The sequence below is a fragment of the Pseudophryne corroboree genome, chromosome 5 (genome assembly GCF_028390025.1).
Source record: "Pseudophryne corroboree isolate aPseCor3 chromosome 5, aPseCor3.hap2, whole genome shotgun sequence".
NCBI classification, from domain to species: domain Eukaryota; kingdom Metazoa; phylum Chordata; class Amphibia; order Anura; family Myobatrachidae; genus Pseudophryne; species Pseudophryne corroboree.
The window spans coordinates 218758479-218774271 of NC_086448.1; the positions used below are offsets into that span (position 1 = coordinate 218758479).

At 48.7% G+C, this 15793-nt stretch overlaps 1 protein-coding gene across 3 annotated transcripts in view; it reads left to right on the forward strand.

Moving 5' to 3' along the window:
- Positions 1-15793, forward strand: part of CREM (cAMP responsive element modulator) — a 249487-nt gene that overhangs the window by 118916 nt on the left and 114778 nt on the right. The window lies entirely within an intron of this gene.

The following is a 15793-nucleotide window of genomic DNA, read 5'->3' on the forward strand; positions in this document are numbered from 1 at the left end:
GTGCGGATTGTCTGCAATACTTGTACATAGTTATTGTTACAAAAATCGGGTTATTATTGTTGTGAGCCATCTTTTCAGAGGCTCCGCTGTTATCATGCTGTTAACTGGGTTCAGATCACAGGTTGTACAGTGTGATTGGTGTGGCTGGTATGAGTCTTACCCGGGATTCAAAATCCTTCCTTATTGTGTACGCTCGTCCGGGCACAGTATCCTAACTGAGGCTTGGAGGAGGGTCATAGGGGGAGGAGCCAGTGCACACCACCTGATCCTAAAGCTTTTACTTTTGTGCCCTGTCTCCTGCGGAGCCGCTAATCCCCCATGGTCCTGACGGAGTCCCCAGCATCCACTACGGACTACGAGAAATAGAATTATCGGTAAGTAAATTCTTATTTTTTACCTCCGTTTTCCTCACAGACTAAGAAAGCACTGTATTATCAGGTACAGTCCTTTCGGCTTCAGAAAAGCAAGCGAGTCAAAGGCGCTTCCTTTCTGTACAGAGACAAGGGAAGAGGGAAAAAGCTGCACCAGTCAGCCTGTTACCAGAATCATAATTCTTCTCTCGCTTCCTCTGAGTCCACAGCATGACGCGGGGGCTCCACAGGTGTAGCCAGGTACGGTGGGGGGCCGTCTCAAAAATTTCAGCGATCAGTGGGCTCGCTCACAGGTGGATCCCTGTTTCATTCAAGTAGTATTTCAGGGGTACAAGTTGGAATTCGAGATGTCTTCCCCCCGCCGTTTCCTCAAATATGCCTTGCCGACAACTCCCTCAGGCAGGGAGGCTGTGCTAGAGGCAATTAATAAGCTGTATTCCCAGCAGGTAATACTTAAGGTGCCCCTACTTCAACAAGGACGGGGTTACTATTCCACACGGTTTGGGGTACCGAAACCGCATGGTTCGGTGTGACCCTTTTTTATATTTAAAATCCTTGAACACATACATAAAAAAATTCAAGTTCAAGATGGAATCGCTCAGGGCGGTTATTGCAAGCCTGGACGAGGGGGATTACATGGTATCCCGGGACATCAAGGATGCTTACCTGCATGTCCCCATTTACTATCCTCGCCAGGAGTACCTCAGATTTGTGGTACAGGATTGCAATTACCAAGTCCAGACTCTGCCGTTTGGACTGTACATGGCACCGAGGGTGTTACCAAGGTAATGGCCGGAATGATGATACTCCTTCGAAAAAGGGGAGTTTTTAATGATCCCGTACTTGGACAATCTCCTTATAAGGGCGAGGTCCAAGGAGCAGTTGCTAGTCGGGGTAGCACTATTTTGGAAAGTGCTACAACAGCACGGTTGGATTCTAAACAGTCCAAAGACACAGCTGTTTCCTACGACACGTCTACTGTTCCTGGGGATGGTTCTGGACACAGACCAGAAATAAGTGTTTCTCCCGGATGAGAAAGCCAAGGAGCTGTCATCTCTAGTCAGAGACCTCCTGAAGCCAAAACAGTTATCGGTGCATCATTGCACGCGAGTTCTGGAAAAAATGATAGCTTCCTACGAAGCAATCCCATTCGGCAGGTTCCATGCAAGAACTTTTCAGGGGGACCTGTTAGACAAGTGGTCCGGATCACATCTTCAGATGCATCGGCTGATAACCCTGTCTCCAAGGACCAGGGTATCTCTACTGTAGTGGCTGCAGAGTGCCCATCTTCAAGAGGGCCGCAGGTTCGACATACAGGACTAGGTCCTAGTGACCATGGATGCCAGCCTTTGAGGCTGGGGGGCAGTCACAAAGGGAAGAAGCTTCCAGGGACTTTGGTCAAGTCAGGTGACTTCCCTACATAAATATTCTGGAACTGAGGGCCATTTACAATGCCCTGAGTCAGGCAAGGCCTCTGCTTCAAAACCGTCCGGTCCTGATCCAATCAGACAACATCACGGCAGTCGCCCATGTAAACCAACAGGGCGGCACAAGAAGCAGGATGGCGATGGCAGAAGCCACAAGGATTCTCCGATGGGCGGAAAATCATGTGTTAGCACTGTCAGCAGTGTTCATTCCCGGAGTGGACAACTGGGAAGCAGATCTTCTCAGCAGACACGACTTCCACCCGAGAGAGTGGGAACTTCATCCAGAAGTCTTCCAAAGGATTGTACACCATTGGGAAAGGCCACAGGTGGACATGAAGGCGTCCCGCCTCAACAAAAAGCTATAAAATATATTGCGCCAGGTCAAGGGACCTTCAGGCGATAGCTGTGGACGCTCTGGTAACACCGTGGGTGTACCAGTCGGTTTATGTGTTCCCCCCTCTGCCTCTCATACCAAAGGTACTGAGAATAATAAGAAGGCGAGGAGTAAGAACGATACTCGTGGTTCCGGATTGGCCAAGAAGAGCCTGGTACCCAGAACTTCAAGAAATTATATCAGAGGACCCATGGCCTCTGCCGCTCAGACAGGACCTGCTGCAGCAGGGGCCCTGTCTGTTCCAAGACTTACCGCGGCTACGTTTTGATGGCATGGCGGTTGAACGCCCGATCCTAAAGGAAAAGGGCATTCCGGAGGAAGTCATTCCTACGCTGATTCAAGCCAGGAAAGATGTAACTGCAAAACATTATCACCGCATATGGCGTAAATATGTTGCTTGGTGTGAGGCCACAAAAGGCCCCAACAGAGGAATTTCCACTAGGTCGATTTCTGCATTTCCTACAAGCAGGAGTGTCTATGGGCCTAAAATTAGGCTCCATTAAGATACAGATCTCGGCTCTGTCGATTTTCTTCCAGAAAGAATTAGCTTCAGTACCTGAAGTTCAGACATTGTAAAAGGAGTGCTGCATATTCAGCCCCCGGTTGTGCCTCCAGTGGCACCTTGGGATCTCAACGTGGTGTTGAGTTTCTTAAAATCACATTGGTTTGAACCACTAAAAACCGTGGATCTAAAATATCTCACGCGGAAAGTGGTCATGTTATTGGCCTTGGCTTCGGCCAGGCGTGTATCAGAATTGGCGGCTTTGTCATATAAAAGTCCTTATCTGATTTTCCATATGGATAGGGCAGAATTGAGGACTCGTCCCCAGTTTCTCCCTAAGGTGGTATCAGTTTTTCACTTGAACCATCCTATTGTGGTGCCTGCGGCTACTAGGGACTTGGAGGATTCCAAGTTACTGGACGTAGTCAGGGCCTTGAAAAATTATGTTTCCAGGACGGCTAGAGTCAAGAAAATTGACTCGCTATTTATCCTGTATGCACCCAACAGGCTGGGTGCTCCTGCTTCTAAGCAGACTATCGCTCGCTGGATCTGTGACACGATTCAGCAGGCGCATTCTGCGGCTGGACTGCCGCATCCTAAATCAGTGAAAGCCCATTCCACAGGGAAGGTGGGCTCATCTTGGGCGGCTGCCAGAGGGGTCTCGGCTTTACAACTTTGCCGAGCTGTTACTTGGTCAGGGGCAAACACGTTTGCAAAATTCTACAAATTTGATACCCTGGCTGAGGAGGACCTTGAGTTCTCTCATTCAGTGCTGCAGAGTCATCCGCACTCTCCCGCCCGTTTGGGAGCTTTGGTATAATCCCCATGGTCCTTTCGGAGTTCCCAGCATCCACTAGGACGTCAGAGAAAATAAGATTTTACTCACCGGTAAATCTATTTCTCGTAGTCCGTAGTGGATGCTGGGCGCCCATCCCAAGTGCGGATTGTCTGCAATACTTGTAAATAGTTATTGCTAACTAAAGGGTTATTGTTGAGCTATCTGTTGAGAGGCTCAGTTGTTTTCATACTGTCAAACTGGATATAGTATCACGAGTTGTACGGTGTGATTGGTGTAGCTCAGGCTTTTTCAACCAGTGTGCCGTGGCACACTAGTGTGCCGCGACCAGTTGCAAGGTGTGCCGCGGAGCCAGAGCAGCTTCCTGCACCTTCAGAGTGAACTGGTTGCCCAGGCTCTTCTTAGAGGATTAGTCGTGCTCTGGCCGTGACCTATGCCTTGAAGACGCAGCTGTGTGATATCATAGGTCACAGCCGCAGCTTCTCACCACCCAGCCAGCCCACCCACCTGCATACACATCATCCAGTTCCTGCCTGCATACACAGCTTTCCTTGCCCACCCACATCCAGACCTGCCGGCTGCTCAGCATTCGCAGCACTCCACTATGAACAATCCCCGCCACTGAGGGACAGGGAGGAGGACAGCTGACCGGTAGGGGCTAATATTTGTTCTCCTGTGTGGAACAATAGGATTTACGTGGGGAGAATAAGGATTTATGGGGGGGAACAATGTAATTGATTTATGTGGGGAGCAATGTGATTTTTTTTTCTGTGTAGGCCAATGTATGTGTGGATTTTTGTTTTACTGCGGGGAACTGATGGTGTGCCTTGGCAATTTTAAAATATTGTTTGGTGTGCCGCGAGTAAAAAAAAGGTTGAAAACCACTGGTGTAGCTGGTATGAGTCTTACCCGGGATTCAAAATCCTTCCTTATTATGTCAGCTCGTCCGGGCACAGTGTCCTGACTGAGGCTTGGAGGAGGGTCATAGTGGGAGGAGCCAGTGCACACCAGGTAGTCATAAATCTTTCTAGAGTGCCCAGCCTCCTTCGGAGCCCGCTATTCCCCATGGTCCTTTCGGAGTTCCCAGCATCCACTACGGACTACGAGAAATAGATTTACCGGTGAGTAAAATCTTATTTTTTCCTGCATCTGAGAAATTAAATGAGGTGTGTGAGGAAGAGTGGTCTTCCCCCGGTAAGAAATTGATAATTTCTAAAACGGTTCTTGGCAGCGTACCCTTTCCCGCCAGAGGATAGGTCACGCGGGGAAACACCCCATAGGGTAGATACAGCGCTTACACGCTTATCAGAAAAGGTGGCACTACCGTCTCCGGATACGGCCGCCCTGAAGGAACCTGCTGATAGAAAGCAGGAGGTTACCCTATAAGATATAGTCACACACTAGGGCATTATATTGCGACCAGCCGTTGCTTCGGCATGGATGTGCAGTGCTCCCGCTGCGTGGTCAGATTCCCTGTCGGAAAATAACTATGGATAGGGACAATATTTTGCTGAAAATAGAGCATATAAAAGACGTGGTCTTATATATGCGTGATGCACAGAGGGATATTTGCCGGCTGGCATCAAAAATAAGCGCTAGGTCCATTGCCGCCAGACGGGGGTTATGGACTTGGCAATGGTCAGGCGATGCCGACTCGAATCGGCACATGGAAGTTGCCCTATAAGGGGGTAAAACTGTTTGGGGATGGTTTTTTCAGACCTCGTTTCCACAGCTACTGCTGGGAAATCGATTTTTTTGCCACAGGCTACTCCACAACAAAAGTAAGCACCGTATCATCAAGTACAGTCCTTTCGGCCCCAGAAAAGCAAGAGGGCTAGAGGCTCATCTTTTCTGCCGAGAGGCAAAGGTAGAGGAAAAAGCTGCAACACACAGCTAGTTCCCAAGAGCAGAAGTCCTCCCTGCGTCCGGTAGGTCCACAGCATGGTGCTGGGGCTGCTCAGGCGGACCCGGGTACGGTGGGGGCCCGTCTCCGATATTTCAGCGGACAGTGGGCTCTCTCGCATGGATCCCTGGGTCCTTCAAGTAGTATCTCAGGGGTACAGGCTGGAGTTCGAGACGTTCTTCCCCCCCCCCCCCCGCCGTTTCCTAAAATCTGCCTTACCGGCACCTCCCTCTGCCAGGGAGACGGTGTTGGTGGATATTCAACACTATAATCACAACAAGTGATTGTCAAGGTGCCCCTCCTTCAGCAAGGAAGGGGTTACTATTCCACAGTGGTTGTGGTACCGAAACGGTTCGGTGAGACCCATCTTGAAATTAAAATACTTGAACTTTTATATCAGAAGATTCAAGTTCAAGATGGAATCGCTCAGGGCGGTTATTACGAGCCTGGACGAGGGGGATTACAGGGTCTCCCTGGACATCAAGGATGCGTACCTGCATGTCCCCATTTACCCTCCTCACCAGGGGTACCTCAGATATGTGGTACAGGACTGTCACTATCAGTTCCAGACGCGGCCCTTGGAGTTGTCCACGGCACCGAAGGTCTTTACCTAGGTAATGGCCGAAGTGATGATACTCCTTCGCAAGAAGGAAGTTTTTATTATCCCGTACTTGGACGATCTCCTGATAAAGGCGAGGTCCAAAGAACAGTTGGTAGTGGGGGTAGCACTCTCTCGGGAAGTGCTACAACAGCACGACTGGATTCTCAATATTCCAAAGTCACAGCTGGTCCCGACGACACGTCTTCTGTTACTGGGACTGTTTCTGAACGCAGACCAGAAAAGAGTGTTTCTTCCAGTGGAAAAAGCCGAGGAGTTGTCATCTCTAGTCAGAGACATCCTAAAACCAGGACAGGTGTCGGTACATCAATGCACACGAGTCCTGGGAAAAATGGTAGCTTCGTACGAAGCATAATTCCATTCGGAAGACTCCACGCAAGGACGTTCCAGTGGGACCTGTGGGATTAATGGTCCGGGTCCCATCTACAGATACAACAGCGGATAACCCTGTCAGCAAGAAACAGGGTGTCGCTGCTGTGGTGGCTGCAGAGGGCTCATCTACTAGAGGGCCGCAGATTCGGAATACAGGACTGGGTCCTGGTGACCACGGATGCCAGCCTTCGGGGCTGGGGTGCAGTCACACAGGGAAGAAATTTCCAAGGAGATTTCGCTTCACATAAATATTCTGCAGCTAAGGGCCATTTACAATGCCCTAAGCCAAGCAAGGCCCCTGCTTCAGAACCAGCCGGTACTGATCCAATCAGACGACATCACGGCGGTCGCCCATGTAAACAGACAGGGCGGCAAAAGAAGCAGGATGGCGATGGCAGAAGCCACAAGGATTCTCCGATGGGCGACCTACACCCAGGAGAATGGGGACTTCATCCAGAAGTTTTCCAAATGCGGGTAAACCGTTGGGAATGACCACGGGTGGACATGATGGCGTCCCGCCTCAACAAGAAGTTGAAAAGATATTGCGCCAGGTCAAGGGACCCTCAGGCGATCGCTGGGGACGCTCTAGTGACACCGTGGGTGTACCAGTCGGTTTATGTGTCTCCTCCTCTACCTCTCATACCCAAGGTACTGAGAATAATAAGAAGGCGAGGAGTGAAAACCATACTCGGGGTTCCGGATTGGCCATGAAGAGCTTGGTACCCGGAACTTCAAGAGATGCTGGCAGAGGACCCTTGGCCTCTGCCGCTCAGACAAGACCTGCTGCAGCAGGGACCCTGTCTGTTCCAAGACTTACCGCGGCTGCGTTTGACGGCATTGCGGTAGAACACCGGATCCTAAAGGAAAAGGGTATTCCGAAGGAAGTCATCCCTACCCTGATCATAGCCAGGAAGGATGTCACCGCAAGACATTATCGCCGCGTTTGGCGAAAATTTGTTGCTTGGTGGGAGGCCATGAAGGCCCCGACGGAGGAATTTCAACTATGTCGATTCCTGCACTTCCTGCAAGCAGGGGTGACGTTTGGGCCTCAAATTGGGGTCCATCAAGGTCCAGATTTCGGCTCTATCGATTTTCTTCCAGAAAGAACTGGCTTCACTGCCTGAAGTTCAGACTTTGGTTAAAGGAGTACTACATATTCAGCCTCCTTTTGTGCCTCCTGTGGCACTTTTTGGATCTCAACGTGGTGTTGGATTTCCTAAAGTCGCATTGGTTGAGCCACTTAAAACCATGGAGCTAAAGTATCTCGCGTGGAAAGTGGTCATGCTGTTGGCCTTGGCCAGGCGTGTGTCAGAATTGGCGGCTTTGTCATGTAAAAGCCCTTATCTGATTTTCTATATGGATAGGGCAGAGTTGAGGACTCGTCCTCAGTTTCTCCCGAAGGTGGTCTCAGGTTTTCACTTGAACCAACCTATTGTGGTGCCTGCGGCTACTAGGGACTTGGAGGATTCCAAGTTGCTGGACGTAGTCAGGGCCCTGAAAATTTTATTTTTCCAGGACGGCTGGAGTCAGGAAAACTGACTCGCTGTTTATCCTGATGGCACCCAACAAGCTGGGTGCTCCTGCTTCTAAGCAGTCTATTGCGCGCTGGATTTGTAGCACTATTCAGCTGGCGCATTCTGCGGTAGGATTACCGCAGCCTAAATCAATAAAAGCCCATTCCACAAGGACGGTGGGCTCATCTTGGGCGGCTGCCCGAGGGGTCTCGGCTTTACAACTTTGCCGAGCAGCTACTTGGTCAGGGGCAAACACGTTTGCAAAATTCTATGAATTTGATACCCTGGCTGAGGAGGACCTGGAGTTCTCTCATTCGGTGCTGCAGAGTCATCCGCACTCTCCCGCCCGTTTGGGAGCTTTGGTATAATCCCCATGGTCTTTACGGAGTTCCCAGCATCCACTAGGACGTCAGAGAAAATAAGAATTTACTTACCGATAATTCTATTTCTCGTAGTCCGTAGTGGATGCTGGGCGCCCATCCCAAGTGCGGATTGTCTGCAATACTTGTACATAGTTATTGTTAACTAATCGGGTTCTTGTTGTGAGCCATCTATTCAGAGGCTCCTCTGTTATCATGCTGTTAACTGGGTTTCATATCACAAGTTGTACGGTGTGATTGGTGTGGCTGGTATGAGTCTTACCCGGGATTCAAAATCCTTCCTTATTGTGTACGCTCGTCCGGGCACAGTATCCTAACTGAGGCTTGGAGGAGGATCATAGCGGGAGGAGCCAGTGCACACCAGGTAGTCCTAAAGCTTTCTTTTTGTGCCCAGTCTCCTGCGGAGCCGCTATTCCCCATGGTCCTTACGGAGTTCTCAGCATCCACTACGGACTACGAGAAATAGAATTATCGGTAAGTAAATTCTTATTTTATCTATAAAAAAAAGTGACATTTTGTCAGGCTACCTTATAGAAAAAAAATAGAATAATTAAGGAATAAAAGAATTTCTCTAACATCCTAGTGGATGCTGGGGACTCCGTAAGGACCATGGGGAATAGACGGGCTCCGCAGGAGACAGGGCACTTTAAGAAAGAATTTGGATACTGGTGTGCTCTGGCTCCTCCCTCTATGTCCCTCCTCCGTTAGAGACCTCCGTTAGAGAATCTGTGCCCGGACTAGCTGGGTGCTACTTAGTGAGCTCTCCTGAGCTTGCTATAAGAAAGTATTTTGTTAGGTTTTTTTATTTTCAGAGAGATCTGCTGGCAACAGACTCTCTGCTACGTGGGACTGAGGGGAGAGAAGCAGCCCTACTCACTGAAGATAGGTCCTGCTTCTTAGGCTACTGGACACCACTAGCTCCAGAGGGATCGTACACAGGATCGCACCCTTGGTCGTCCGATCCCGGAGCCGCGCCGCCGTCCCCCTCGCAGAGCCGGAAGACAGAAGCCGGTGACAGAAGCAAGAAGACTTCGAAATCGGCGGCAGAAGACTCCAGTCTTCATATGAGGTAGCGCACAGCACTGCAGCTGTGCGCCATTGCTCCCACACTACACCCACATACTCCGGTCACTGTAGGGTGCAGGGCGCAAGGGGGGGCGCCCTGGGCAGCAATTAGAGAACCTCTTGGCAAAAGTTTGCATAATATACAGTTGGGCACTGTATATATGTATGAGCCCCCGCCAAAATTGTACATGAAAGCGGGACAGAAGCCCGCCGTTGAGGGGGCGGGGCTTATTCCTCAGCACTCACCAGCGCCATGTTTTTTCTCCACAGCACCGCTGAGAGGAAGCTCCCCAGGCTCTCCCCTGCAGTTACACGGTAGAAGAGGGTAAAAAGAGAGGGGGGGCACATAATTAGGCGCAAAAATCAATATAAACAGCAGCTACTGGGTTAACATTAAGTTACTGTGTTATTCCTGGGTTAATAGCGCTGGGGTGTGTGCTGGCATACTCTCTCTCTGTCTCTCCAAAGGGCCTTATGGGGGAATTGTCTTCAGATGAGCATTCCCTAAGTGTGTGGTGTGTCGGTACGTGTGTGTCGACATGTCTGAGGTAAAAGGCTCCCCTAAGGAGGAGGAGAGAGCAAATATGTGTGTGTGAGGGTGTCTCCGTCGACAACGCCGACATCTGTTTGGATATGTGTAATTAAGTGCTAAGGTGAATTTATTGCACAAAAGAGTAGAAAACAGACAGGAAATCTACCCATGTCTGTCCCTATGTCGCAGAGACCTTCAGAGTCTCTCAATGCTCACTATCCAAAATAATAGACACTGATATCGACACAGAGTTTGACTCCAGTGTCGACTACGATAATGCAAAGTTACAGCCAAATGGCAGAAAAGTATGCAATATATGATTATTGTAATAAAAGATGATTTGCATATCACTGATGACTCATCTGACCCTGACACAAGGGTACACATGTTTAAGGGGAAGAAAGCTGAGGTAAATTTCCCTCCTCTCATGATGAAAAAGAGCGGGAATCTCCAGACAAGAGACTGCAGTTTACACAAAGAATTCTCAGGCAGTATCCTTTCCCCACTAGGGCCAGGATAGGATGGGAATCTTCCCCTAGGGTGTCACGTTTGCCCAAAAGGTAGCCCTGACGTAACAGCTATTCTCAGGGATCCTGCAGATAGCGTGCACATTCTGGTACACTACTCAGACCGGTGATTGTGTCGGCATGGGTTTATAGCGCTGTGGCAGCGTGGACAGGTACCTTATCAGCAGAGATTGAGACCCTAGTATGTATATATATATATATATATATATCTCTATATATCTCTATATATCTCTATATATATATATATATATATATATATATATATCTATATATATATCTATATATATCTCTCTATATATATATCTCTCTCTCTCTCTCTCTCTCTCTATATATATATATATATATATATATATATATATATATATATATATATGAGATATAGAGCTATATATATATATATATAGAGGGAGAGAGATATATATAAAGATGCTGTCTTAAGAGATATATATATATATATAAAACATTCCCAAAGAGACATGAGTATTCTGGGTCCTAGAGTCAAAGCTATGTCGATTTCTGCTTGACGTGTCCTGTAGAATATGCAATGGACAGATGATGCCGACTTAGGAGGCATATGGAAGGCTGAGGATTGTGTGGAGAAGGGTTCTCGGACCTGGTCTCCACAGCTATAGCTGGTAATTCTGATATTTTGTCTTATATTCCTGCACAGCCTAGGAAAGCACGACATTATTAAATGCAGCCTTTCGAACAAACACAAGAAAGTCTGAGGTGCGTCCTTTCTTGCCAGAGGCGGGGGCAGAGGAAAGAAGCTGCACAACACAGCTAGTTCCGGGGGACAGAAGTCCTCCCCGGCCTCTACAAAAATCCACCGCATGTCGCTGGGGCTCCACAGGCGGAGCTAGGCCCGGTGGGGGCATGCCTTCGTAAGTTCAGCCACAAGTGGGTTCACTCCCTGTTAGATCCCTGGGCAATAGATATTGTGTCTCAGGGATACAAGCTGGACTTTGGGAAGATGCCCCCTCACCGACGGCCCTGCCGGCTTCCCCCAAAGAGAGGGAAACAGTGTTAACTGCAATTCACAAATTGTATCTTCAACAGGTGGTGGTCAAGGTTCCCCTCCTTCAACAAGGAGGGGGTTATTATTCGACCATGTGGTAGTCCCGAAACCGGACGGTTCGGTCAGACCCATATTGAATTTAAAATCCCTGAACATATACCTGAAAAGGTTCAAGTTCAAGATGGAATCGCTAAGAGCGGTCATTGCAAGCCTGAAAGGGGGAGATTTTATGGTGACTCGGGACATAAAGGATGCATATCTTCATGTCCCCATTTATCCACCTCATCAGGCGTACCTCAGGATTGCGGTACGGGATTGTCATTACCAATTTCAGACGTTGCCGTTTGGTCTCTCCACGGCCCCGAGAATGTTCACCAAGGTAATGGCGGAAATGATGGTGCTCCTGCGGAAGCAAGGTGTCACTATGATCACGTACTTGGACGATCTCCTCATAAAAGCGAGATCAAGAGAGCAGTTGCTGAACAGCGTATCACTTTCTCTGGAAGTGTAACGGCAACACGGCTGGATTCTATATATTCCAAAGTTGCAGTTGGTTCCTACAGCTCATCTGCCTCTCCTAGGCATGATCCTAGACACAGACCAGAAAAGGGTTTATCTCCCGATAGAGAGAGCTCAGGAGCTCGTGACACTGGTCAGGAATCTATTAAAACCAAAACAGATGTCAGTGCATCACTGCACTCGAGTCCTGGGAAGGATGGTGGCATCATCCGAGGCCATTCCCTTCGGCAGGTTCCATGCGAGGACCTTCCAATGGGACTTACTGGACAAGTGGTCTGGATCACATCTTCAGATGCATCGGTTAATCACCCTATCCCCCAGGGCCAGGGTGTCTCTCCTGTGGTAGCTGCAGAGTGCTCACCTTCTCGAAGGTCGCAGATTCGGCATTCAGGACTGGGTCCTGGTGACCACGGATGCAAGCCTCCGAGGGTGGGGGGAGGGAAGAAATTTCCAAGGGCTGTGGTCAAGTCTGGAGATCTAAGGGCCATATACAACGCCCTACGTCAAGCAGAGTCCCTGCTTCACGACCAACCGGTTCTGATTCAGTCAGACAATATCACCGCAGTGGCTCATGTAAACCGCCAAGGCGGCACAAGGAGCAGGGTGGCGATGGTAGAAGCCACCAGAATTCTTCGCTGGGCGGAGAATCACGTAAGAGCACTGTCAGCAGTGTTCATTCCGGGAGTGGACAACTGGGAAGCAGACTTCCTCAGCAGGCACGACCTCCACCCGGGAGAGTGGGGACTTCATCAAGAAGTCTTCACGCAGATTGCAAGGCGGTGGGAACTGCCACAGGTGGACATGATGGCATCCCGCCTCAACAAAAAGCTACAGAGATATTGCGCCAGGTCAAGAGACCCTCAGGCGATAGCTGTAGACGCACTAGTGACACCGTGGGTGTTCCAGTCGGTTTATGTATTTCCTCCTCTTCCTCTCATACAAAAGGTGCTGAGAATCGTAAGAAAAAGAAGAGTGAGAACAATACCCATTGTTCCGGATTGGCCAAGAAGGACTTGGTATCCGGATCTGCAAGAAATACTCACAGAGGACCCATGGCCTCTGCCTCTAAGACAGGACTTGTTGCAACAGGGACCCTGTCTGTTCCAAGACTTACCGCGGCTGCGTTTGACGGCATGGCGATTGAACGCCGGATCCTAGCAGAAAAAGGCATTCCGGATGAGGTTATTCCTACGCTGATAAAGGCTAGGAAGGACGTGACTGCTAAACATTATCACCGTATATGGCGAAAATATGTTGCTTGGTGTGAGGCCAGGAATACCCCTACGGAGGAATTCCAGCTGGGCCGTTTCCTTCACTTCCTACAGTCGGGAGTGACTTTGGGCCTGAAATTGGATTCCATTAAGGTCCAGATTTCGGCTCTATCCATTTTCTTTCAAAAAGAACTAGCTTCTCTTCCTGAAGCCCAGACGTTTGTAAAGGGAGTGCTGCATATTCAGCCCCCTTTTGTGCCTCCAGTGGCACAAAAGTTACTGGACAAGTGGTCCGGATCACATCTTCAGATGCATCGGTTAATCACCCTATCCCCCAGGGCCAGGGTGTCTCTCCTGTGGTAGCTGCAGAGTGCTCACCTTCTCGAAGGTCGCAGATTCGGCATTCAGGACTGGGTCCTGGTGGGTCCTGAAGTCACACTGGTTTGAGCCACTCAAAACCGTGGAGTTAAAATTTCTCACGGGGAAGGTGGTCATGCTATTAGCCTTGGCTTCAGCTAGGCGTGTGTCAGAATTGGCGGCTTTGTCACATAAAAGCCCCTATCTGGTTTTCCATATGGACAAGGCAGAATTGCGGACCCGTCCACAATTTCTGCAAAAAGTGGTGTCATCCTTTCATATGAACCAACCTATTGTGGTGCCTGTGGCTACTCGTGACTTGGAGGATTCCGAGTTACTAGATGTGGTCAGGGCTTTGAAGGTTTATGTAGCCCAAACGGCTAGGGTCAGGAAAACAGAATCTTTGTTTATCCTGTATGCTTCCAACAAGCTTGGGGCGCCTGCTTCAAAGCAAACTATTGCTCGCTGGATCTGTAACACGATTCAGCAGGCTCATTCTGCGGCTGGGTTGCCGCAGTCTAAATAAGTTAAGGCCCATTCCACAGGGAAGGTGGGCTCTTCTTGGGCGGCTGCCCGAGGGGTCTCGGCATTACAGCTTTGCCGAGTGGCTACTTGGTCAGGTTCAAACACCTACAGGTTTGATACCCTGGCTGAGGAGGACTTTGTGTTTGCTCATTCGGTGCTGCAGAGTCATCCGCACTCTCCCGCCCGTTTGGGAGCTTTGGTATAATCCCCATGGTCCTTACGGAGTCCCCAGCATCCACTAGGACGTTAGAGAAAATAAGATTTTACTTACCGGTAAATCTATTTCTCATAGTCCGTAGTGGATGCTGGGCGCCCGTCCCAAGTGCGGACTTCTTCTGCAATACTTGTATATAGTTATTGCTTAAATATGGGTTATGTTGGTTGCATCAGGGTTGATCTGATGCTCCGTTGTTGTTCATACTGTTAACTGGGTAAGTTTATCACGAGTTATACGGTGTGATTGGTGTGACTGGTATGAGTCTTGCCCTGGATTCCAAAATCCTTTTCCTTGCACTGTCAGCTCTTCCGGGCACAGTTTCTCTAACTGAGGTCTGGAGGAGGGGCATAGAGGGAGGAGCCAGGGCACACCAGTATCCAAATTCTTTCTTAAAGAGCCCTGTCTCCTGCGGAGCCAGTCTATTCCCCATGGTCCTAACGGAGTCCCCAGCATCCACTACGGACTACGAGAATTAGATTTACCGGTAAGTAAAATCTTATTTGATTGCATCTAGATCTTTGGATTAGATTTGCTTCTGTTTCTCCTTAACTACTTGGTACAAATATAAAGGACTTCTCTTTTGGGGGGTGTCTCTGTACTGTCTGGACCTTTCATGAAGCAGAGAAGAAGTTGATTTGATTTTAGTGTAACAACTCGGTAAGGAAAAATGTATACACTGGCGTTTCTATCATGGGTGCAATGTGTGCGGTGCACACAGGCCCCTGGGTACAGTGGGGCCCACACCGCACACATTGCACCCATATTTTCATACTCGCCTGTCTGAAGTCCACCGCCGGGCACCGCAGCTGCAGCAGCCGTTGCGGCCAAAAAACACATAAAAAATGGCCATGCGCAGTTAAATTTTTGTCTCCAAAACATGGCGGGCGCCATGTTTCAGGAGACATGCGCATGCGCAGTAGACTCCGGCATATTGCCGGAGCTTACTGCACCGTGGAGAGGAGGGGCCCACCCGGAGTATGCACACGGGCCCCCTCCTCTCTTAAGACGCCGCTGAATGTGTACAATTGATTTTCATATTTATATTTTTCTGAGTAACGTGATCCTTTGCCTCTAACCACTTCTTTCCATTACATCCCTTTCCATTAATCTATGTTTAAAAAAAGTCATAAGATTTTTTTTTGTTATTTTCATTTTGTAGTACAGGTTGAGTATCCCATATCCAAATATCCGAAATACGGAATATTCCGAAATACGGACTTTTTTTGAGCGAGAGTGAGATAGTGAAACTTTTGTTTTCTGATGGCTCAATGTACACAAACTTTGTTTAATACACACAGTTATTAAAAATATTGTATTAAATGACCTTCAGACTGTGTATATAAGGTGTATATGAAACATAAATGAATTGTGTGAATGTAGACACACTTTGTTTAATGCACAAAGTTATAAAAAATATTGGCTAAAATGACCTTCAGGCTGTGTGTATAAGGTGCATATAAAACATAAATGCATTCTGTGCTTAGATTTAGGTCCCATCACCATAATATCTCACTATGGTATGCAATTATTCCAAAATACGAAAA